The 25,840-nt window shown below is 36.8% G+C and overlaps 1 protein-coding gene across 1 annotated transcript in view; it reads right to left on the reverse strand.

The window, feature by feature from the left end:
• Positions 1-25,840, reverse strand: part of LOC106076005 (uncharacterized) — a 67,724-nt gene that overhangs the window by 5,937 nt on the left and 35,947 nt on the right. The window lies entirely within an intron of this gene.

Genomic DNA, 25,840 nt, shown 5'->3' on the forward strand with positions numbered 1-25,840 from the left:
TCAGTACGCCTCTTCTGCTAGATTCATTTGGTAAAATTTTAAAAGAATAATATTTTCGATTCCGTGACAGCAATTCTAACTTTGGATTCTCCCAGAAGTAGATAAGTTTTGTCAGTTGTGATGGAGAAATTAAATGTTATAATCATTTTGGAGTTACGCCCCTTCATAGGCATACATACAAACACAAACACACACATTGAGAGCTTACACAAAATGTGTTAACAAAATATATACACTTTTACACATACAAACACACATTTCTAACACCATCTTATTCGAGTTACAATCATGTAAATAGAATAAAGGCTACCTGCATGGGCGTAGCCAGGGTTATTACATACTTTTGTGGAAGGTGGCTTGTGTGTGGGGTTGGGGTAGTGGCGCCAATAAGAGGCGTTTGGGTCATTACGCCTCTTCTGCTAGGTTCATTTGGTCGAATTTTAAAAGAATAATATTTTCGATTCCGTGACAGCTATTCTAACTTTGGATTCTCCCAGCAGCAGATACGTTTTGTCAGTTGTGATGGAGAAATTAAATATTAGAATTATTTTGAAGTTACGTGCCCTCATAAACAAACAACAAACACACACACACACATTGAGAGCTTACACAAAACGTGTTAACAAAATATATACACTTTTACACATACGAACACACATTTCTAACACGATCTTTATACAAGTTACAATCACGTAAATAGAATAAAGGATACTGGCATGGGCGTAGCCAGGATTATTTTCCAATTTTGGGGAAGGGGGTTTGTGTGTGTGTGTGTTATTGTGTATACGTTATTAATCTTTATTACATTACAACACTTCATTCTTTTGGAATATGTTTAGTGTAGTCTAGAATAGGTTCTTAATGGAGTTAGTATAAAGACTGCAGACACCCCGCCCTTTCCAGACACCAAGTCCGGGGAGCGCTGTGAGCTCCTACAAAGTCCGGGGGTGGGGGGGAGCTCAGGCGTTATGCACTTTTTCGGTATTTAAAACAAAAACAATTGCATATTCTGAGGTATCTACAGTGCATTATACTGCAATTAAACAAATTTAGTTCAAAAAACAAATCTACTATTTACTGCACTTTATTAATGGAGCCCAGCGATTGGTAGAAATCTATACACCCCCCCCCCAACCTTGGCAACGCTTAAGGAATTTGCTGAATGTATATTACATATCAAAAAATGAATTCTTTTTCGACAAAAAGATCTGTTGGGGGTTTTAAACTAAAATCTCTGGAGTTTTTGTTGTTTTTTTAAAACAAACTCAAAGACTCTTCAGCTACGTTCATAAAATTTGGTGACTGTAGTTTGCTTCGGAATAATATTGAATAGGAGGTTTTATCGTAAAAAAAAAAATGTGATATGGGTGTAAACTCAAAATCCCCCATGGAATTTGGTGACTGTTGTTTTCATTATTTTGTGGATTATGGAAGAGGGGAGTTTTAATGTCAAACCCCTTTTGGAGAGGAATTTTAACTTAAAATTCCTCCTGACTGCGCAAGAGAATTGATAGTTTAAGATTAATATCTCAACTAAAATAAACAAAATCAAAGCACAGAAAAAAAACCAGTCAATTCCCCTTTCAGACCTTGCGATCTACTGGGCAGATGATGTTAAGGTCATCTGTTTCTATGGCCAACAGTTAACGAGCAAGATGTCATGTAGCCTGCAAAACTCCCAACCACCTTTACTTTCCCCGACATAAGTCAGGTACCCAATAGAGTTGAGTGCCCTAAAAAACCCGAAATTCAAAATGCCAGTCTTCACCGAGATTTGAACTCAGGACCCCAGGTTCGGAAGCCAAGCTCTTAATCACTCATCCACGGTGCCACGCCGATGGCTAATGGTATAATGAATCGCGTTCCTCACATTTACTTGGTTGTGTTTGGGGCTAAGGTAAGCTGACTAGCTCTGAGAGTATCATTCAGTGTGTCTCCTTCATATTCTTTCTCTAGGCGCAGTGATAGTAAGTACCTCACGTCATAGCTGTAATGTACCAGCACTGTACAGCCTAATAACAGCATTACTAAGACTTGGTACCTATACTTCAAAGAAAAAAAAATGTGCCGAAATTATCAAATCTAAAGTAATACCTTGAATTTAATTGGTAATATTTAGGTTGATATTTAAAACTAGAGCCGATCATTGCAGAACAACTGCTTGGCCTTGTTACATGCTTTTATTACTGCTATTTGGATGATCAGAAAAGATGGACAGAAAAATATAGAAGTGCTGATCTTAGAGAGAAAGTGGAGAAGGATTGGTCACACCCTTAGAAAAGATACCAGCAACAGAGCTAGGCAGGCCTTAGAGCGGAACCCCCAGGGAACAAGACGCAGAAGAAGACCAAAAAGAACATGGCGACGCAATGTACTTGAAACAGCAGAGAAGACTGGGAAGAGCTGGGAAACCATAAAAAAACTAGCGAGAGACCGTGGAGAGTGGCGTTTTTTTTTGTCGAGGCCCTATGTTCCATGAGGAACTCAAAGGAGTGATGATGATGATGATGATGATTTAGATGATCCGGGTAACCGGGTTCCATCCTTCCATTGACGTCATCCACTACGTTTCGGATAGTAAATTAAGTTTTCATTGGTCAGATACTGTCATCTATTGCTTTACTTTACAGTTACTTAGAGTGTTATGGTGCCAATATTTACATCAATAAACAGTGTTAAGGCGTGTGTGTTTGTATGTTTCTATGTTGATTGTGGCAAGAAATTAGCGATTGATTGTGAAAGATGCAAGATAAAATTTCATTGTCGTCACAACAGACAGCCAGGGGCGTCCTAAAAAATTCCTGCATTCAATATTCCATTGTCACGTTGTTACATTAGAAAGTCTCTAGAAAAGTGTAAAGAAGAAGCATTTTGGCGGCCCTTAAAAGGAGAATAGACGCTATTAGTTTTGTGTTGTCAGTACGTCCGTCCGTCCGTCCTGTTTAGATCTCGTAAACTAGAAAAGATATTGAAAAACCGACATCATGAAATTTTAGACCTTTCAAAGTTCTGATGCAACGGCGAAAAATTTATTTTTTTAAATCAACTATGCAAGCAGTTTCTCATAAAAATACACCATTTTTACAACTAATCACTATTAGTTGTAAAACACACGGGAGACTAATAGTAAAGGGGAGGGGGAATATCATATTTTGAACACATTTATGCAAACGGTTTTAGACTTTTAACAATTGCATTGCCTAGTTAATAAACTTCTATCATACTAACTACTACATTTATGATACTTTTATAATTTTTAAAGAAAAAAATCTATTTAGTATGCATATAAGTGGAACATTATTTAAAACAACAATGGACCTCATTTACCAATCGTAAACAAACAACATTTTGCCACATGGTTCAGAATCTTTTCTATACAAATTGTAATCTAATTTTAATGCACAGTGGCTGTCACGTGACAGTTTTTTCGTTGTTTTATCAATATGATCACGTGACTAAATATTGTTTGTTTAGGATTGGTGAATGAGGTCCATTAATAAGTAGTGTTTCCTATTATCGCGTTTATTTATTTTTTTTTATTCTTTTTTTATTCAGGTAAATTGTCGAGGCTTGGAATCAAAGATAATTATTAGATAATTATTATACAAAATCAGTTAGGCCAGGTTCACGTTTAACTTCACCTTCATCTTCAATTATCCCTTGGTCTGTTGGACCTATGGGGCGCCACACAAGATCTGTCAACCTTCTTTCTCCATTCCTTTCTGTCATTTGCCTTTGATAGAATTTCATTGTGATATTCTTTCTGAAAATGTTGAAACTTGCCTTTTTAACTGCCTGGGTGGACCACTTCGGGGACCGATTTTGAGTTTGTGTTTCCACACAAACTATCTTTGTAACCTTGTTTAAACATTTACTTCTCAAAGACGCGAGATTCTACACAAGATAGTGAACATGCGGATGGAGTTATTTAGACACGAAAATTGAATTTTTCATGTTATTTCCGCAACAAGAACTTAAATCTATTATATTGGGGTAAACAAAATTTAAGTTTACTTTTGTGAATCTATAATTGAAATCTAAATTAGACTATGCGATCATTAGTTTCATGATTTATACGTGAGAAATAAAAAACTGTTTTGATTCGTAAAGAGAAATTATATTTTTTATCCCCTTCCGCGAAGATTTCCCGCAAAAATTTGAAATTTTGGTAGACGGAGAATACTTCCGTGGTCTGTAGATGTTTCTTTATGTCCTGTGAAAGCGAGACTCGACTACAAGGTGGCCACACTTTGTCATTAGTCTATCTACAACAAAGAAATGCCCTTGAACCTTAGAGAACTGATCATCCCATATGTCCCTAAGACAGGGCCGGTCTTAGGCCACTGCAACCTATGCGGTCGCAGTGGGCCCCGCACTTTCTTAGGCCCCGCGCTAATTTTAGGTGTAATTATTAAATTGCAAAAAAAGACTATATACGAAAAATTCCTGGAAGTCTCCTGAATTTATTAAAATCTCCTGAAAACTCATAAAAATCTCATGAAAAATAGAAAAATTGTCATTCTTTGGGTGTCATTCATTGCGGAAAACGCCAATCCTAGGCGCGATAAAAGAAAAAAGGCATTGTCAGCTTTCATGTAATAATCGGGCGAATTTTCACCTTAATCAGAAGTTACAATACGTTATTTACTTTTATAGTCACTAGCATATAAATATGCCATATGTTGCAAGGTTCGTAAAGTAAAGTAAATTTGTTCGCAATTTTGTACTTAGTAAAGAAGGAATACAAGTCAAAGTCGAATTTTTTCTTATACAAAATCTTAATTTTCACTTATTATCCTTATTCCCACCTGCATTTGAAATCAATAGAAAATCCGCTGCCGGGGACAGTAGTAGACGGCAAAAAAAAATAAATTATTCATGCGCTAGGTTTGGTAAAATTTGTAGGTCGCCGCTGGGGCTGTGTAGCCATGGGAATATAAATAAATAAAGAAAGAAAGAAATGAATATATATATATGTATATATATATATATATATATATATATATATATATATATATATATATATATATATATATATATATATATATATATATATATATGGCTCCTTTTGTCTCGAAAGGCAATGGATGCGCCCAAATGAGTCACTGGTTTTGGCTTAATCTTGAGACGGGGCAGAATCTGGTGTGGCTAATCAAGCCAATTCTAGAACGGCAGACTTTGCCACAATTCGTACATGTGTATGCCTCTGATTTAGGGCTAGCAGACAGGGCAGCTTTCTTTTTATCCCTCTTGATTAAAGCCGCTTCAATTCTTTTGTTCTCAGCAAGGGTTGTCCCAGCACGCACAGTCTGTCTCCATGCACTCCGGTCTTTGGCTATGTTTTCCCACATACTTTCGCTGATGCCTGAGGCTCTCATGTCTCGCTTGCAGACATCTCTATATGTTAGTCTTGGGCGGCCCTTGGGTCTGACTCCTTCCACAAGCTCAGCATATAAGATATCTTTCGGGATTCTGCCATCTGGCATGCGGGTGACATGTCCGAGCCAGCGTAATCTTCTTTGTGTCAGGAGAGCATACATGCTGTTCATATTGGCTAATCTTAAAACTTCCTGATTGGAGACATGGTCCCTCCAAGAGATGCCCATTATGCGTCTCAGGCAGCGCAAATGGAAACTATTCAATCTGTGCTCTTGGTACATGTATGTTGACCAGCTCTCACTGCCATAAAGGAGAACTCTCAACACAGGCGTTGTAGACTAGGATTTTGGTCGCTGTGGTCAATTTACCATTTTCCCAGACGCGCTTGGAGAGTTTTGCCATCTTACCAAAATGCTGTTTCCAACTTCCCATCACTTCCAGTTTTGACGGAATTAGACGAAACGCCCTCAGTAAAGGAGCTGAGCATTGCCATTGACATGCTTGCACATGGGAAAACACCCGGAGGAGATGGCATTCCTGCAGAAGTAATTCAGGCTGGAAAACATGCCCTAATATATATATATATATATAAATGTATATGCATAATAGATATCAGCGTCTGTGTGTGTGTGTGTGTGCACTAGCTTTTTCAAAATTGCTAGGTACAATAAAATTAATAACACTTTAACATGATTGAAAAAAACTAGCCTATGCGATTTTTTTCCAAAAAATTTTTTATAACTATTTTGCCATGCTATGCCATGTTATGCTGTGCTATGCTATGCTGTGTTATGCTGTGGTGTCCCGCATGGTTGGGCGACGCAGAGAATTATATACATAGATAATAACAATAATAATAGAACGTCGACGAGCCAGTAAAACAACAACAAAACACAACTGTGTCAGCAACACTTTTGCCCCGCAAACGACTAATTTGTATGGAGAATATAACAATGGCTTGTTGATAGTTTATTACTTCGTAACTTCTTATAGTCGTGCTGAAAATAGTGAAACCTGCCCATTCGGGGTGAGGGCCGCCCATTGCTTCTAGAATTTACACAAACTCTAATTGTACTGTTCAGTTTTTTTTTTGTTTTTTTGTTTTTTTGTTTTTTACAATTTTAATTAATCTAATTCATTAAGAACTACTTACTTGTGTGGCCATTCGGTATGAACCACGAGCCAGTGAAGCACATGTCCAGATTTGCATCCTTTGTCTAGCTGTAATTAAAATAATAATTTAAAAAAAAAGTGCACATAATTCCCTACACAGTGCGATTCAAGGGACACTACTAATTAAATTAATTTTGCAAAATCAATAAAAAAAACTAAATAGGTTATCTAGTACCGATTACATTTTTTTAATAAAACAACAGCATAAAAATTATTCAACTAAAATTGCCATTTAAAGACAAACTATAATCAGTACATAGATAAATCTTTATCTGATATCTCTCAAAGCCGTTGCAAGTCGATGAGTCCATTGAAATTGCGAATTTCTCATATTTATAGCGTTTGCAAGATGCGAAGAAAAAAAATATATAAAAAATCATGAAATTCGTGACGAATTTTTATTTTTCCAGCATTTATGAAGTCCCACATCAGCAGAAGATATGTTTAGTGTTATGGATGCATGTGCGAAAAAGAATAGATTGAGCCAAAAAAAATATGGTCGGAATTAATCAAGGACGCGTTGCAAGAATTAAAAATGTTGCCCCAAAGATCCTACCCACACATTATCGCACACACAGAAACTCCTTGTCGACTCGCAAGATGCCAGCTCAAGTATGTAAAGTAATCATGCCCATGTTTTTTTTTCATAACGCTGTTCGTTGGCTAAAAGACCAATTCTAAATCAAATATTTGAAATTAGACTTCAAATTGAATGTAATTTTTAAATATACAAGACAGAAATACACTAGTTCTAAAATTGTTTGCAGGGCTGGAAAAGGCTTTCTATATCAATGGATCGGTTTAAAAATTAACTTGTCGCAAGTTATCGTTGCCTCACGTTCAAGATAAGGTGAACGCTGCCAACGCAAAACTATATTTATAGCGACAGAAAGCTGATAATGGAGAAGTGACTTGTTCCCCTCTCGTCATGAGTTTATGACACGTTTAATTACGGAATTTGATACTGATACTGATACTCTGAAATACATAAATACGTATGACTGCACTTGGGGAGTTTGCTACATAAAAAATTTACTGGATATCAGTTTAACATTAGTGTGTTGAGAGTGCAATATGCTGTTTCATTGCTTCGTCTCACTTCTATTACAATGTTACAATGTTACGATATTATAGTTTCCGATGCAAAAGAGCAAGCTGTGTCATGCAACAGGAAACAGCGTCTACCTGTTCAATTTTTTTGTATGATTTCAGAATACATCAGTCACTGATGTCTAAATTAAAAAGTAAAGTTTCTTTTTCAGACCTGCTGAAATATAGGAAGTATAATGTAAAAGCTCATCTGTTTCTGCAGCCCACTGTTTACGAATGTGTTCTGTGACAAGCTCTACAACCAACAGCCTTTACTTTTCCCAAACTAACGTCAAGCAACCATTAGAGTTGGGTGGACTCAGAGGCGCCATAAAGATCCGGAAATAAAAAAAAAAAATCCCAGTCCTCACCAGGATACGAACAGGGACCACTAGTTCGGCTCTTGGAACTCTAATCCAGCAAAAGTGAACAATAGCTCCCTTTCATGGCCTGGCGGGTGTCAGACTCGCAACCAGAGACCGCGTGCACCGGGACCCCTGCCATTTTCCTTTTCTGTACCAGGCTAACCGTGCTGGACACGCCTTTTATGTAACGGCCTCTTGAGGAACGGCGCCTGGATTATGACAGGGTTTTGGGAGTTTTTTTACAACTCCGCACAGTGCAATGAGGATGCTCTCACACCCCCTTAGGCACGCCCACGGGAGTCTTGTTTTGCTACCCTTTAGCCTAATCGTTTCCTCCTACGATAGTTTCCACCCCGGGCGCCACTATGAGGCAAGGGTGGCATGCCCGGGAAATAGAATTGAAAAAGCTCCCTTCTAAACGTTGTATCTAAATTGTATATTAACTTTAAAAAACAACAACATCAACTATTGTTTGAACTTTAACTCTTTCTCTCCGTAATTATTTACCACATTCTGGTGGAATCAACGCTGGTATCGTCAGTCAGGAGAAAAAGAATTCATGTAAGGAACTGCTTTCCATCAGCTTTATTGTAAATTGTAATGGTAGCTAGCCCTAATAGTGCGTTTGGGGTGATAATATTTTCCATATTGTCGAATTCTTTTTTATTCCTCTGTGTGTTAACAAAACCATTGATAGTATTACAGGATAGGGGGGTGGGGGGAGGGAAGGGATGGGGAGAGTTTGATAGAAAAATATGAATGTGCTGTACAGGGACTATCTATATATATAATTCTCTTCATGGCTCAACCATTCCTGACACCAAGAAGTCATGGAAAGATCACTCTTTTATTTCTGCAAATCGGACTAGAGTTACCCCACGTTACATTAGCGGAGAAAAAAAAAGAGGGAGGAGAACAAGTAGTATTCACCCGTCACTAAAAAGCAACTAGAGTTACGCCACGTAACTTCAACGGTGAAAAAAAAAAGGGGGGGAGGAGATAGCAAGTAGTTTTCACCCGTCACTAAATAGCAGGGCCGGACTTAACCATTGTGGGGCCCTATGCGAAACGGATTTCGAGGGGCCAAGTTTGGGTAGGGATACGGATAATAAGTGAAAATTAAGAGTTCCTATTAGCAAAAAATTCGTCTTTGCATTTTATTCATTCTTTTCTACGTACAGAATTACTTTACGAGCTTTGCGTGTAGCGAAGTTTTACATTATATCATAAAAATTATGTTTCCTATATAGATCACGCTCAGTAGCAAGAATTACCAAATGTTTAAATCTATCTTCAAGAATTATCGACCTAAAGTAATTCTTCATTATTTTGAGGCGTGAGAAGCTTCTTTCACCTGAATCCACATTTACTTGAATTGTATAATGCCATTTTTTTATCGCACGTAGCAATGGCGTTTTCCATATTGAATGACACCCCAAAATAACATTTGTCTATAATTCATGAGATTTTTAAGAGTTTTCAAAAGATTTTTAAAATTTCCGGACATTTCCAGGACTTTTTCGTATATTTTGCAATTTCAGGACATTTCAAGCAGTTCCTGGTTAATTAGGAAGCCGCAGGAAATCTGTAATGAGTTATAAAATGGTTTAATTTAATAATTTACACCTAGGATTAGCATGGGGCCTATGACAGTGCGGGGCTATCTGTGGTTGCATAGGTTGCAGTGCCCTTAGGACGGCCCTGCAAAATAGCGGCGTATGTTACGCGTTTGTCGACAAGTATAGAATAATCTTAATGGTATTTGTAGGCCTATCCTAATTAATAAACTTTAATAAACATCTAGACTGGTGACAATCTAGTCTCAATAAAGAATCTAGATTTCTAAACTAGATTCGATCTGAAATGTAGATCTAGATATAGAGCCTACTTAATGACAAGGTCACTGATTTCGAAGAATATAGATGAATGCAGTGCTTACTATTTAATTGAATGAGTGTTTACTATATTTATTTGAATGTTTCGCAAATTATATGTGCCCATGTGGTGTTATGACTACGCCTACGGTAAACGCAGACCGTGATTGGCGTGAACGATATACGCAGAACCTATAGCGACATGACTGCTTTTGTGAGTTTGTCTGCTGTGCTGTACGAGATGCCAAAAAAATATGTAGATTCTTAAATTCTAGATCAATAAATCTATTCCACTTAATTTCAAAAGACAGTTAAACTAAATAAAATTAATTAAAACTTTACAAATTATAAAAACCTTTTTTTTCTTGGGGGGGGGGGGGAGGGGGTATGTTTGATCTAGACCTAGCTAATCATCCAACATTGTCAAAATCTTTCTCCATAATAAAGTCAGATAAGGAGGATGTTTCTTTATAAAGGCACAATAAAATTAAAAAAAAAAAAAAAAGAAAAAAAGATGTTCAAATAAATATGTGTCTTGTGTGTGTAGTTTCGCATTTAATTAAAACCTTTAGAACAGAAGGGTACATTTTTTTTATTATATTAAAATATTTGTTGTAAAATGTTTTACATGCTTCGGATGTTCCTTCAGAGTTGAAGATAGTTTACTTCCTTGTCCAAACCTCCCACAGGACAACTGGGAATTGGAGTGGGCAGGGTTTGAACCCGTGACCATCGATAAATCCAAACGACAGTCCAGTTCGCAAACCGCAGAACCAGGCATCCATTACATAACGTAAAATCTTACAGCACTGGTAAAGTTTAAAAACTCATAAAAGAAATAGATCTAGATTTTCACATTTAGATCTTAACTAAAGATATAAAAGCGAAATTTCTTGAGATCTAAGAAACATTTGACAAGTGTAACTAGGGCTATTTTAGTGTAAAAAGAGATCTACTTACATATTCTTGACAAAAGTAGAGTTTAGGTCATTGATTAACATGCATGACTAGATTGACACATGAAATGCGTAGGACGTAATTATCGTCTTTTTTTGAAGTAGTGTCTGTAGAATAAGAAGATAAGGTTTAGAACCATGCCAATGTGTTATTTTCTTGTCTGATCACGCAACATAGAAAAAAACATAGGGTGGTCTTGTCATCATGGACTACAGTACACTAGGTCTAAGTGCGTCCGACTATCTGACCAGGTTGTTAAAATCAGTTTAATACACAGCCTATTTACTTATGGGCAGGGAGGGTGTGTGAAGGTAGACCTACGTACATTCTTGACTAACTAGACCTATGTGTTTTATTCTTGTCCGACCACTCAACATACAATAAACATTATTGCATAAAGCGCAAGGAAAAAAATAATAATTTTGTATTGTCTTCATCGACTACACACTACAGTACACTAGGCCTACATGTGTACGTCTATCTGACCAGGTTGTTAAAATCAGTAGCACAGACAGTCTATTTACTTTTTGGGCAGGGATGAGGGTTAATTTAATCTTTTTATAGTTGTTTATCCTAATGCTATTATCTACATAGGCCTAGCTTAAGATTTAAACCTAGATCTCAACAATAGGTCCAATCTATTATATGCTTCGGCTTCTGCTAAGGTTGATGTTTACTGCAAATGAATTGATGAAAATCAATAAAAATACGCGTAATAGATTTCCACTATAAACGAACAGAAATTAAACACCACCAAGTGATTTTTTTAAATCCTGAACACCACCATTCATAATAGTGCTTAGAAGCTTTTGGCCAAAATAAACATTTATAATGCTACTACTTTCAAGTGCAGATATTGGCTCCATAACTTGTACCACCATCTTACTCTATCCCCTTCAAATGCAGACTGTGACTAAGTAGTTGTTGATTGTATTTTTTCGTTACCTGTTATCATGAATATTTAAGATGTGTAGCATTTTTTTTTTACAACTTGCTTTATTTGTCCACCAAAATACGACAGCCTCTCCCCTCTCCTTTTCTTTAAAGTGAACAAAAAGTGTATGGTAATAATAACACTAATAGATCAGGTCTGGGGGGGAGAGGCAATGGAATGCCCCCCCCCCTCACACCCTCTATCCCATCGAGAGGCTGTCATAATTTTTGTGTTGAGAACTGCAAAAATAAACAACTTCACCGCTATCGAGATTTCATCCCATTGTAATAGTCTTTAGCCTCTATTCAAACAAAAGGGTAAAAAAAAAAAAAAAGCTACTCTCAATTTTAAAATGTTAGAATGTATTTATTTTTCATATGTGTATATTTAATGGGGTAAGGGTTTTACGTGAGATCAGGAATAAGGTGCACCTTCTCCATTACAAAGTTTGAGATCCGCATTTGAACGTTCGACAGATCAAGTGCGGTGCCCAAACAGACTAAGGGACAGGTCAAGGCGAATGCCATTTTTAATTAAACTGTTTTACAAGAAATGAAAATTCCATATAAAAATGTATTATTAAAAGTCTAATCCCTTTATAACATATTACAGTCCATTGCAAATGGTTTTAGAGATAAAATTGCCTAAAACTATAAAACAAAACAAGTAAAAAACACCAAACTGTGAGAGATGAGTGGACAGAAAAATATTAAAGTGCTGATCTTAGAGAGGAAGTGGAGATGGATTGGTCACACCCTTAGAAAAGATACCAGCAACAGAGCTAGGCAGGCCTTAGAGTGGAACCCCCAGGGAACAAGACGCAGAAGAAGACCAAAGAGAACATGTCGACGCAGTGTACTAGAAGAAGCCGAGAGGACCGGGAAGAGCTGGGAAACCATCAAAAAATTAGCAACAGACCGTGGAGAGTGGCGTGTTTTTGTCGAGGCCCCATGTTCCTTGAGGAACCCAAAGAAATGATGATGATGATGATATAACAAAACGAATAAAAAAAAATCTTCTATTCTCAGGACTTTAATGTACAAGTTAATGTTATTTAAAAAAAAAAAGTAAAAGTAAAGTTCCCCTTTCAGACCTTGCAATTTATAAGGCAGATGATGTTAAAGTCATCTGTTTGTTTGACCAAAGCTTAACGAGCAGCGTATCATGTGGCCAGCACAACGAAAAACCGCCTTTACTTTCCCTAACTAAAGTCAGGTCCCACTATAGTTGGGTGGACTCATGGGCGCCCCAAATATCCCGAAATTCAAACTTGAAGTCTTCACTGAGATTCGAGCCCAGGTCCTCAAGTTCGGAAGCTAAGCGCTTAACCACTCAGCCACCGTGCCCCCGTTATTATATATTAATTTATACCTACCTAATATACAAGTTCTAATTACTTTTTATTTATTCAGAGTTCAGTCTGTGAGACACACCATGTACAGACTTTCTTATATAGAGCTTACAATTTTTGTATTCTGGCTCAGAGCTTTCACTTATTGTCCTGTAACAAATGAAGTAACAATACGAAGTTACAAACAGGCGTATTGAAAAAAAAAATTGTTTAGTAAATTAAATATTAATTTAAAAATAATAATTTCGGCAGCCACGCTAGAAGACTTAATCTAAATCATCATTTTGTTCAATGAATCTCGTCTAAGCGCCCTGTAGTATGTCAGTTGGGCACATTTTAGTATCTCAGTTATTAATGACTAGGCCTATGCATTCAATTATTATATGTGTACTTGCTGTTGACTGTAAATAAATACTTATTTTATACTCCTTCGTTGAGTGATATTTTGTTACATTTACGCATATTAAGGTCTGCATGTGAGAATCATACCCTAGATTATCGAGCCATGTGTAAGTGGTAAAGAACTGATATGATAGCCTTAAAGTTGGCCTTGGTATACATTCTTGAAGGATTATTTGACCCCTGTTTACAGGGGCGTATCTAGGGATTTGGGCGCCCGGGGGGATTGACCTCTTTAGGGGCCCCTTGCATTTTGACATTCGACATATGACATGAGATAATGTAAGCAAAAAATATATAAGCCCAAAGTCAAATTGGTTCAGTATATCAGTAAACTTAACAAAAATAATCATTAAGACTCTTTTAATGAATAATACCGTTGTTTATTAGATAAATAGTGTACAAGTGACAAATCTCAATTCATATCGCTTCACGTCGTGCATTCTGTGCAGCAAAGACATCTATAACATCATCTACATTATTCTACATCGATACTTTCTAGTATTTGTGACTTCACTGACATTCTCTCTACGGCCTCCTTCAGTCGCGAAGCCACTGTGGATCATCTCGGAGAGATAAATGCCTGGACATTAGCTGTGGTCGGAACGATGTCGCCCACACATCAGTTCCCCCCTCTCCACGCAGCTGATGTATCCAAAGGAACGGCAGTGCCGATACAGTTTGGGGTCAGCGGCGTCGTAGGTTCTGCCAGAGTGTAGCAGTGGGTGCTGCAAACTGCCTTAGGGTCGCCAGCTCCTGATTTTCCTCAGGGTTGACTCCCGAAGCCTTTCCAATTATTGGGTATAGCTGCATGGCCACAGAGGCATTAAAACCATTATCAGCCTTTCTTGCGTCATTGTGCTCCTGAGATAGTTTTTGATGAACTTGAGCTTTGAGAATGATCTCTCACATGAAGCAAAGTGGCCTGAGTTAGCGATATCCGGAGGAGGTTACAAGGTTTGAGTAGTACAATTAAAATAAGCATAATGGCAATATTTAGAACAGGTAGTAATTAGAATTGGATGGCTGCCTGGTCGTGCGGTTTGCGCGCTGGACTGTCGTTCACATTTATCGATGGTCGAGGGTTCAAACCCTGCCCGCTCCCATCCCCCGTCGTCCAGCGGGAGGTTTGGACTAGGAAGTAATTTTCTTCAACTCTGAAGGAACATCCGAAACATGTAAAACATTTTACAAACAAACAAACATATAGATATAGAACAGATAAAGAAACTAAATAAGTAATTACATCTATGTAAAAAAAAAAAAGGTTTTTAGTTATATTTTCCAGAACTTGATTTATAACAAAAATATATTTCTATTAAATCTTCAAACATTTTTTGGGCTCCAGTCTAACAGTATATCTATATGAGATTTAATTATAAACTGTCCATTCATGCTTAACCTTATGAACCCAGCGGGCCAATTTAATTTCCGACACTCATGTCACGGTCCATATGATCATATCTCTCAAAAGATCCAAAAAGAAATAAAATAAATTTGAAACGCGAGTATCTAGGACTTCCATTCATTTAAGGAAGGTTGAAGCTTCTTTGAACAGTTCCTTTACAGTTCTACTCACATACATACTCTGAGGTTGTCCGTTGTTGTCAAATTGAATTTCCATTTGATTAGATCAATAAAAATCATCTTTTCTTATCTTATCTACATGCCGCCAACTATTCTGTATCGTGAATCAACACCAGGAATTGAACGGTATCAGATATGTCACACACACAAGAAGCGAGGACGCTACCAGATGAAGAAAGTTTTAATTTCTAAGGACTAAAACTCTCTGCTCAAGTCGATTAAAAATAACAATGGAATTTATATATAGCAATCTAAAGAGTGAGATCAATTTAAAAAAAAAAAAAGAGAACTCTCCACCACTCCCCTTTCTTTACCCCACCCCTCTCCTAAGGTGGGAAAAGGTGTATTTCCCATCTTTTTTTGTGTTTGATTTTCTATACTTTGTACCAACATTTTGGCGGCCCGAATAGCTATGAGTCACGAGCCGAATTCGGCCCGCGTTCGGATTTTGGACATCCCTAGAGCCCTAGTCTAGTCTAAATATATCAATAAAAAATATTTTCTTGCATTAGGAATATACGAGATAACTGTGTATATTTGTGTAAGAGGTGAGAGATTCAGAGTTAATACCCTTTCTTCCCTCAAGTGGATAATCTTTTCACTGTTTGAAATCACAAGAGTTTGTGTATTTAGTTATTATTTATAAAAAAAAAAAAAAAAACTATACATAAAATTTTGTTAAAACATTAAGTAAAATATAAATATATATATGACTTAAAAGCTAAAAAGTCTAATTATGTGTAAAAAAATGTGTAAAACGTTTTTTAAAAAAAAAAAATTAATTAATACAATTACGCTACATATAAGCTTTGTTTTTTAAATATTTTTTTTCTTGTTACTGTTATTAGATCAGAGTCTATACAGTAAGCCTGCTCGCTTCCAGAGTAATATTCAGAAATTTGAAGAAAAACAAATTATAGACCTTGCTCTTGAAAAATAAAAATTGCATGATATTAATTACAAAATAAGCATTGCACTCTATCCAGAAGAAACTAAAAGTAAATAAAAATAAATGAGAAATGGACAAGCTCTCATCCGAATCACAAGAAAGATGATGCCTATTATAAGCTATCCTGACAAGATCAACGTCTAATCTTTCGACTCAGGACCGGACACAACAGAATGAGACAACACCTGTACCGGAAACTCAAAATTAGAACCAGTGAAATCTGCACATGTGGAGTATCACCACAGAATGCTGACCATGTCTTTCAAAACTGTTCTCTTTACCAAGAGGCCTGTATAAGACACTGACTCCCAAACACCCCAATAGAAAGAAAACTATACGGAGAGCTCCCTGATTTGGAAACCACTGTGCAGTTCATCTCATGTATTGGTCTAGTCATCTGAACGCTCCAGCATAATAGTGAAGAAAAATAAAAAATTACAAAATAAAAAAGTAAAGTCCTAGGATTTAAATTATTCCTTTTTCTTTTCATATTAGTGCTATCTTCTACTCCTGCATCTTTATATCGGGTAATATCTTTCATTTCCAGTTTTAATTTTACACATTTCTAGTCTAGATAACAAAAATTAAATTATTAATTGTTTGTAAAAAATGTTTTACATGTTTCGGATGTTCCTTCAGAGTTGAAGATAATTACTTCCTAGTCCAAACCTCCCGGAGGACGACGGGGGATGGGAGCTGGCAGGGTTTGAACCCGGGACCATCAATAAATCTGAACGACAGTCCAACGCGCAAACCGCACGTTTAAAACGGTAACCGTGGAATAATTTTTTTTTCGCCGACCTAAAAATGGCGAAGTGCTTACAAAGCCTACATTGCTCAATCGTCTAAGTTGTCCTTTGATTCTCTTCGTTTTGCAGACCTAGGTTTATAACAAAGCTTGATTAACTCTTTCACTTCGTATTATTTTCCACGTTCGGATGGAATTATTTATTTTGAGTATGTATGATAGTTGCGTTAGATATCAGAAAATGTTTTATTTGCATGCTCTTTTTATGTAAAACAAGTAAAGTTGATAGAAATCAAACATTATTTTAATTTAATGAGGTCAAATCAACGACTGTATCGCCCACCGTAGTAGAGATAGAGAGAGAGGGTTAATACATTCCTATCATTTAAGACACAAAAATTGTTTATACGAGACACATGAGAAATAGAAGAAATGTGAGCCTTAATGTTTAAACTAGTGATGTGAACTACGGTCAGCGGGCAAATTACGACCCGTGACATGTTGCATACTTAGACTTTGGTCCGCAGAACATAACACTAGACATTTGAACACATTTGACGACATTTGAACACATTTGACGACATTTAAACACATTTGACGACATTTGAACACATTTGACGACATTTGAACACATTTGAACCCTAACCCAATGGTCCTAAATATTTTTACAAAGTTAACAAATGTACTTTGTTTTCCTTTTCATATAAAGTAAAAAAAAGTAAACTTCCCCTTCCAGACCTGGCGATCTATAGGGCCGATTATGTAAAGGTCATCTGTTTCTGTGGCCCACGGTTAACGGGGGTGTCATGTGGCCACCACAACATGATTCCGAAATTTAAAAAATCCGAGTCTTCAGCAGGACTCGAGCCCGGGACCGTCCTGTTCGTAAGCCAAGCGCTTTACCTCAGCCATAAATTTAATAGTATCTGTGTCAATTAACACGGCCACTACTGAGGTCTGAAAGGATGGTGAATCTTGTTTTCTGGGAGCTAACTCATTATAAAAAGGTTTATCGATGAACACTTCATAATGGAGATGTCAAACCAGTACCATCTCAAAGAGGTTTGCCTAAAGGCAGCACAGAAAACCTACTCCCACATACACCCCCCCTCTACTGGTCCACAAATAACATTGGACTATATCGCTCTGAGAATGCTATAATCATGAAATTAGCGCTATATAAGCCATAGATTATTTCTTTATTTATACTGGAATGAGTAATATTGCCTATGACGGGATGGAAGAAAACTAAACGCCAATAAACGTTTTAAAACTGAAATTCTATTAGTGAATCTACGAAACGTCGCAATAGAGTAGAAACATTTTATTGAACTTTAGAAAAAATTCAAAAAATACTTTAAAAAAACAACAACAAAGCTTATATTATGCGTACTTTGTATAAATTAGTTCATATCAGTTATGCAATTAAATGAGTAATGCATCAAGATTAGTAATGAAAAACGCATTAATTTTTTATTTTTTTTTAAATTGGGATTGACATGAATTCAAACTTATGGCTCAGTCTTCTCAGATTTTCTCAAGTCATCACTGTAACCACTTTGTTATTGGAGAGCTTATGAACATGGAAAATTGTATAGTTATTTAATGTTTCTATATTCTCGTCCTATTTTTAGGTGTGTGTTCACTAAGACTCAGACGATGACCTGTTAAGGGGAATAATTCAGCTTATACCACTTCAGTCAATTAAAATATCTTTCTCTGATTCAAGAAATAAAACAAAATAATTTATTACCTATAGTTAATTAAATAATCGGTTAATCATTGTATTGATTATTTGGTAAAACGTTTTACATGTTTCGGATATTCCTTCAGAGTTGAAGATAATTACTTCCTACTCCAAACCTCCCGCAGGACGACGGAGGATGGGAGCGGACAGGGTTTGAACCCTCGACCGTCGATAAATCTGAACGACAGTCCAGCGCACAATCCGCACGACCAGGCAGCCATCCTTCTTGTATTGTCAGGTAAAAAATATACACACTTTTGATCAGACAGACAACTGAGTTGATGTAAACTTTGTAATAAAAATATTTTCGAATGTCTATAAGGGGAAGAACTCTGTGTATCAATGCTACGACTGTTGGAGGACATAAGTTATCTTTCTTAGTTCAATAAAATTCCTGCCAATGGGTAAAAAATAAGGTTGAGAAAGGCTTGAATATTCAAAGTAAATAAAATACGTCTCGTAGCTTGAAAGAGCAAACGGCTGCAGTCACAAACTTCCTCGTTGTCAACTACAAAATTGTGAAAACATCAAGAACTGAGTTACAACAACTATCTTTTGTTCTGCTGTAGATGTTTTATGTCTAAGGAATATTACATACTAACCGAATTCTCCCTCATTACAGGATGGGGTTCGTACCCAGAAGAACCGAGAGCATCAAACGACAGTCCAGAGCGCATACCTCATGACCATCCCCTAGTACTATATATGAGATGCATATGGTTCATACATGTTGTAATTCAAGATCTCAAAACATTAAACTGTTCAGTTTTAAAAAACACAAATAGTAGCAATTGCTCAAAAAAAATAAAATAATAAAATCTAAAATATAATATAGGATGTTCAATAACTTTTCTAGATCTTTTCTATCTAAACGGGACAGACTGGCAGACAGACATACAGACAGACGGACAGACTACACAAAACTAATAGCAGCTTTTACCCTTTCAGGGGCCGCTGAAATCATGGTACAAAAAGTCCATTATTTAAAAATGCTGTTTTCTTTATTTACTATGGACACTGCAAGACAGGTCTTTGTTCTGTTGGTTCATACTGTTACGAATCTCACTATCCAGGCTCTCTGCAAACTGCACCATACACCACCAACTTAAAGAACTTGACAAGTCAGGGCTCCAAAATAACGTAAAGGTTTAATGTCCATAAATAACAGCCAATACTGTACAATTGGCAGCACGTAGAACAGTACAAATAGCTCTGCGATAACAAATATCTCTCCGATAACACCGTTCCGCCGTATCAAGTCTTGCACTGGCCTCTCCGTCTCGTTCCGGGCTTGCACTGGGTTCAACAGTTCAGGACTGACTTCACACACTTGGGCTCGTTGTGTCGGACTCGATCACAGACCAAGATCAAGACGCCGTTCGTCTCAACTGTACTTGACAGTACTCCGCACTGAACCGTTGTAATGCTCCGTACAGAACCACACCGTTGAACTGTGCTGTAGTCGACCGTGTTCTGAACTCCTGTCGTGAACCCGCTCTCTGAACCGTCTTGACTGCGTCGCCTCCGATCTTATATAGGGTTCCTACTAGCCTTCTCGAACCGGACAGAACGCCGCTCGACGTTTCTAGGTGGTCAGATGACTACAACTCTCGTGACGCTCCTGAGCTCTTGTTCACGACGGCGATCCTTCCCGAACTGTCCTGTTGACACTCGACTCGGCTGACAGTCGTAACTCGTCACGGTTGACCGCTCGTCTAGCGCTGGCCTGGGGCGATTTGCGTCGTCTGACTACACACACACCACTACCCCTCTCTGTGCCACCACCAAGTTTATAACAATACTTTACAAAGTTTAGGTCTTGTAAACCACATGCTTGTTATGTAATGTGTGTGTGTGTCTATGGTGACAGTGCGAAGAAGTTAGTGATTGGTTCTGACTGATGCAAGATAGGCGATATTGTCGTCAGCTGTCTAGTGTAGGACAGACGACTCCAATACCTGAGACTGAAACACATTTCATATTATTACTAGAGTGTATATGCATTTCATCACAAGTTGATTTTGTCTATATTATGATAAAAGATCTATTTAGTTTTGTTTACAAAGAAGTTATTTCGAGTTTTATAAGTTAAGATATAATACGCCTACATTCAGCACAATTGTGAGGATACTTGTCCAGGGCTCTTGAAAGATATGAGTCTCTCAAATCTTCACTCTCAAGATGGTTAATGATGAATGTGATTTCTTTTTCTTTGTTCCCATTTGTATATACAGTTAGGACGAGTAGCCTTATATCTGAGACGAACTGCGCAGAGGGTTTCCACATTCAATAACTCTCTGTGTAGTTTTTGTTCTGCAGGGGAGATATAGGCCAGTGTCTTGTTCGGGCCTCTTGATACAGCATTGAAAGACATGGTCTGCATTCTCTGGTGATCCTCTACATAGGCGAATCTCTTTCGTTCTTATTTTAAGCTTCAGGAACGTAAATACCTTGTAGCCTGATTAGCCACAAACTTTACAGACACAGGTAGAAGTCACAATCGCAAACTGTATCGTCAACCAAGGATACATTCAGATTGCTCAATTTCTTGTACGACACACTAATTTTGTCTTATTCGGGGAGGAACGGGCCCACCGAAAAATTCTTGAGCCCGGGCCAATGGGCACCTTGCCACGCCAAAGCGACGCGACTCTAGCCTAGAGGCTGCCCAAAATAAATACTTTATATACAAATGATGTTCTTTGCTTTGTCATATAAAATACAAAAGATATTCTTGGGATTATCATATACAATACAAATGATGTTCTTTGCTTTGTCATATAAAATACAAAAGATATTTTTGGGCTTATCATATACAATACAAGAGATGTTCTTTGGCTTATCATATACAATACAAAAGATGTTATTTGGCTTATCATATATAATACAAAAGATGTTCTTTGGCTTATCATACATAATACAAAAGATGTTATTTGGCTTATCATATACAATACAAAAGATGTTCTTTGGCTTATCATATACAATACAAAAATGTTCTTTGGCTTATCATATATAATACAAAAGATGTTCTTTGGCTTATCATATACAACACAAAAGATGTTCTTTGACTTATCATATACAATACAAAAGATGTTCTTTGGCTTATGATATACAACACAAAAGATGTTCTTTGGCTTATCATATACAATATAAAAAATGTTCTTAGGCGTATCATATACAATACAAAAGATGTTCTTTGGCTTATGATATACAACACAAAAGATGTTCTTTGGCTTATCATATACAATATAAAAAATGTTCTTAGGCGTATCATACACAATACAAAATATGTTTGTTGACTTATCATACACAATACAATTAGAATTTGGACTAGGATTTCTATTGTCGCATCGACACGAAAGATTTTAATTATCTAAGACTCAATGTCAATGTCAATGTTAACAACTGTTTAGAATTAGCGATTACTTGAGAGCAAGTTTTTAACATTTTCAAAAACGTCAACCCAATGAAAGCTGGTGGGCCTGATGGAATAAATGGGCGAATCTTAAAAGAATGTGCTGAACAACTAGCTGAACCTTTCCAAGATATTTTTTCTACTTCATTACTAAACCATGAGATACCACCTGTGTGGAAGTCATATAATTGTACCTGTGCTAAGGTTTCCTAGCCGAAGGAAATGAATGACTATAGACCTGTTTCACTTACTTCCATTGTGTCTAAATGTTTAGAAAAATTGGTTAAAATGTTTCTTCTGAATGATCTTTGTTGTAAGTTAGACCCTTTACAATGTGCTTACCAAAAGGGTAAAGGTGTAGACGATGCCATCCTAAATATTTTAAACTGTGTCTACAAACATCTGGACTTACCGAACACTTATGTAAGATTGTTCTTTATTGATTTGCTTACCAAAAGGGTAAAGGTGTAGACGATGCCATCCTAAATATTTTAAACTGTGTCTACAAACATCTGGACTTACCGAACACTTATGTAAGATTGTTCTTTATTGATTTCTCATCAGCTTTTAACACTATACAACTTCATTTACTCATTGAAAAGATTAAAGCGTTGCAGATTAGTCCATACATAATACTATGGGCTAATGAATTTTTGACCCAGAGATCTCAGAGGGTTAGGGTAAACCATGCTATATCAAATGCATAGTTAACACAGGGGCGCCCCATCGCCATTGTGGTTCATTTTGTACACCAATGATTTTCAATCCGAAAGTCTTTCTTGCTCCTTCACAAAATTCGCTGATGATGCTGCTCTTCTTGCCCTGCTTTCAGAGAGCTCAGACGTAAATGAGTATTTCAGAGAAATAGAACACATTGAAAAATACTGTAAAGATAATTTTTTATTATTAAATTAAAAAAACAACAAAGAAATGATAATCGATTTTCGTAGGGAAAAGAATGCACATGATATTGTTTCTGTAGCTGGAGAGACTATTGAAATAGTGCAAACCTTTAAATACCTTGGTACCAGGGCCGCCGCCATGTCTGTGGCCGCCTGCGTGCAAAATTAAGAATGCCGACCTCCCACCTATTTTTTTTTTACAGAAATTCCATTGAGACTGAACTGGACATTGTTTCAAAAAAGCCCTTTGATTTAAATTAATTTTTTTTAGACCATTCCATTGTCTTTTTTCATATTCGCATCATTGTTGTATCCCTCAAGTACAACGATGAACCATGCACTAAGAACAATGTCGGATCTAAGTAACGTCTGTATTATATAAGATAAGATAAGAAGACATTTTGGTTCTTTTGTGGTGAACATTAAAAACTGATCTCGTTCTGATTACTCACGTATGCTTCTGTATTTGTGACGATGAATGTATAATTGATGAGCTGCGGCAGGTATATTACAATGAACAGTGTAAATGATCATGATATACATACAATTTCTCGATAACTTTGACAGCTCAACAGTGTTACATGGTCTGGACGTCGATATGTTCACTTGTTAACATTATCTCAAAAGCTAAAACAAGATATATCCTAGTGGAAACTTTTTGAACGATTCATAAACTTTCATGATAAATATCACGATTGTATTTTAGAGAGATGTGCATTGTTTCCACAATCATCTGACATACACGGATTCAAAGTTGCCTATAAATGTATCCAACAAAAGCAGCAACTCAGCGCTGAATATTTTTCTTGAGTTTAATACAAAGTAAATAATCCAAAGTACAAGTCACTCATACAATGACTTTAAATAAAACATAGTAAGGCAGTGTTTCTCACATTCCCGGGTGGCGACTCTTTAGATAACAACACTTTCGTTCGAGCTCCCTTTAGAGGCTGAAGCCCAGAGGAGCGCTGTAGGCTTCCACAGTGAGGTCCGTGAGGGTTTTTTTTTTTTTTTTAGAATGTAATAAAAAAGAAAAGAAATTTGTCACAAATTTTAGATTTTATTTTTCATTTACATTAATTTAACACTGTGCATAGAATCCAAATTAACGAAATGAAACTTCACTAAAACGTGGTTTGTTTGTTTTTAATTTTTTTGGAAAAGGGGGGGGATAGTGTTGTCTACATAATTTTTAAACGTTGTAAAAAATTTATTCCTCAAGTAGAATTGAAGATACGGGAGATTTGCGCTCAAGTTGGCAAGGGGTCTGAACGTTTATTGACAAAAATTTAATATAACTGTTAGTATTCACGATTTAACTAGAGATGAGATCTAGATCTAATAGTCATGAAATAAACTGATATTTAAAAAAAATCTAGCTCACAACACACACACACAAAATTCTTGACTCTTTTATGTCTCAAGACCGTCTTACATTTGCACTGAGTAATCTAATTTCATCATTGTCACTGCATAACCACCATCAATCTCTTAACCTCTTCTCACTGCCGGCTAGGAAACACACACACTCCATATCACCCCTTTTGTCAGGACGTTGCGTCCTCCCCCTCCCCTTCCACATGAGATGAACTAGCGCCCTCCTCCCCCCCCCCCGCCAGTGAAAATGTTTTTAAAATTGACGTCTTAATTACGGGAAATAGATCTACTTACACTGCGGGCTATGTGACTCAAAACAAATATTTCAAACAACCCGCGAAAACTCAAGGCCAGAAAAGAATAGGCGCCTTTGAAAAAACCCGTTGGAATCCCTCTCACGCTGCTCCATTTTTTGGTTCTAGTTTCCAAAATAGTTTCTTATGTACGGATGTCGTTTATAGTTTCAAATGGTAATGGAATAATTGGAATTTGTAGAAAATATTTAAGTATTTTTTTTAACTAAATTTTCTTTAAAGAAACCTTGATATAATGATTTGGCCGCCCCCTAAAGTCGTCCGCCTGTGTGCAATGCACACATTGCACAATTGGTAGCGGCGGCCCTGCTTGGTACTATCCTAGAAAATAAACTAAATTTTACTCCAAATACTGATTATATCAGCAAAAAGGGGCAGCAAAGATTACGATTTTACCATCACAAAAGAGATACAAGACACCGATAGCAAAGACAAACAGACACAAACACTCTTTTGTTCCCCTGGCAATCAAATCATTAAATAGGAACAATCTGGTACAAACTTTGTCACATGTAAATTATGAGTGAGTCTGTTGTGAATGTACACTTTGGTTTCTTATAGTTATAAAAAAATGTTTTACATGTTTCGGATGTTCCTTCAGAGTTGAAGATAATTACTTCCTAGTCCAAACCTCCCGCAGGACGACGGGGGATGGGAGTGGGCAGGGTTTGAACCCGGGACAATCGATAAATCTGAACGACAGTCCAGCGTGCAAACCGCACGACCAGGCAGCCATCCACATATGATATTTATAATAGTTATTGATAGTTATAATGTTTTTTGTTTAGTGTAATGCACAAATTGTTAGACAAATTTCCATACGGACAATAAAGATGATGATGATTATTATTATTATTATTATTATTAATATACACGTAGATAAAATTATTCATATAATGACAACTCTAAGATACTTTGCCTTCTTGAGTGGCGGAAAAGACGGCGTGTCCTCTCAGAACATGTGACTGTAGAGTCCTGTTCTGGAGAGAGATTCACGAAAATAAAGATGGCATTTGCTTTGGTGATAGAGGAGCCAGACATTTTTCTTTCGGCTCACTTTTTCTTTAAGGGGTTAAGTTGTTGTTTTTTTTTCTTTTTATTGCTACCAAAAACTTACTTTGTCACCCTCTCCTTTCACATTGTGCGTTCTTGAGCAAAGACTTCCCAGTAATTAAAATCGATGTCCATTGATTTGAGGTCACGTTTGAACAAATTTAAAAATAATAAGGATTTTGTCTTCGAGTCTGAAGATCAATAAAGAGTACAGTAGTTCACGTGGG

This window comes from Biomphalaria glabrata, chromosome 9 (genome assembly GCF_947242115.1).
Source record: "Biomphalaria glabrata chromosome 9, xgBioGlab47.1, whole genome shotgun sequence".
Classification (NCBI taxonomy): Eukaryota; Metazoa; Mollusca; class Gastropoda; family Planorbidae; genus Biomphalaria; species Biomphalaria glabrata.